This window comes from Curcuma longa, chromosome 3, assembly GCF_044706935.1.
Source record: "Curcuma longa cultivar G26 ecotype Majalengka, Jawa Barat chromosome 3, ITB_CL_G26_1.1, whole genome shotgun sequence".
NCBI lineage: Eukaryota > Viridiplantae > Streptophyta > Magnoliopsida > Zingiberales > Zingiberaceae > Curcuma > Curcuma longa.
The window spans coordinates 17,366,190-17,367,346 of record NC_133863.1 but is presented as its reverse complement, the minus strand read 5'-3'; the positions used below and the strand labels follow the sequence as shown (position 1 = coordinate 17,367,346).

The window sequence follows — 1,157 nt, the reverse complement described above, 5'->3', positions numbered from 1 at the left end:
TCAAGATGCTGCGATAGTTAACACTGGAAGAACTAATGATAACAACGGCTCCACTGGAGAGAAAAACTCGTGGTGAAGTAGTTTGACGGGAAGCCCTGCTCGAAATTGATCAAGCCAAACTGAAAGAGATAGATGGGTTCCTGTTACATGCCCTTCGTCGCTCGCATCCTTTGCTCCGATCCCACTTCTCTAACCCTACTCATACCACCCTATGATGGATCTCCTCCTTTGCCACCAGAAAACCCTAATCTCACCTCTGCTGCTTTTTGTTTCCCAAATAATCTCCTCAAACATAGGTTGAAAGAAGACAACTAGAAGAGGAAAGAGCGTGCGGAGGAGATGGTGGTGAAGGGGGTGGTTCGCAAGGTGCTCCTCGCCTACGCCTACGTCGCGATCTGGATCTTCCTTAGCTTCATCATGATTGTGTACCACAAATGCATCTTGGATCCCAACACGTACAACTGGCACTTTCCGATCAGCCTCACCATGATCCATATGACCTTTTGCTCCTCCCTCGCCTTCCTTCTCATTTGTGTGCCTGCCTTGCCTTATTCACTGTCAATGACCTCGGACCTGTACGTCGCGTCTGCTGTCTCCATCATCTCCTTCATCTAGATGCTCAAACCCCTAATGTCAAGTGGTAGTCTACTCCATCGACGTTCTTCTCAATAAGGAATCCTACAAGAGCTCCTCCATGCAAAACATGCTCTCCATCTCCTTTGGCATCGCCATCGCCATCTATGGAGAGGCCCTATTCAACACCAGGGATGTCACACTTTGGGTTGGCATCGTTGCGTTCGAAGGCTGCCTACCTCTTTCTCACCCTAATCTTGCTCACCTCCAAGGGGATCTCCCTCAACCTAATCACCTCCCTCTACTACATCGCCTCCTGCTGTTTTGTCTTCATTTCGTGTTCTTACGAAAATTTCTAATCCAGATTTTGAAGTTACAGATGAGATGAAGCTGCTGATTTGGTGGTACAAGTGGATTCTGTGGGTAATAAAAGACTGCCCAACTGTCCAAGAGAAAGGTGTACAGAGAGTTGTGAAAATGTACAATGACATAGCTGTTGACTTTCTCCAAGCAAATAGCATAAAGAGTTATAAAAGGCGATTGATTCATCTGCAGTATTAGACTGCTCTCAGTTTTGTTTGGAG

General features: G+C 46.7%; 1 pseudogene; it reads left to right on the top strand.

Moving 5' to 3' along the window:
- The first annotated feature begins 270 nt into the window (after positions 1–270).
- LOC141823802 (putative sugar phosphate/phosphate translocator At4g32390) lies at positions 271–932 on the top strand (annotated as a pseudogene).
- Positions 933–1,157: the final 225 nt, after the last annotated feature.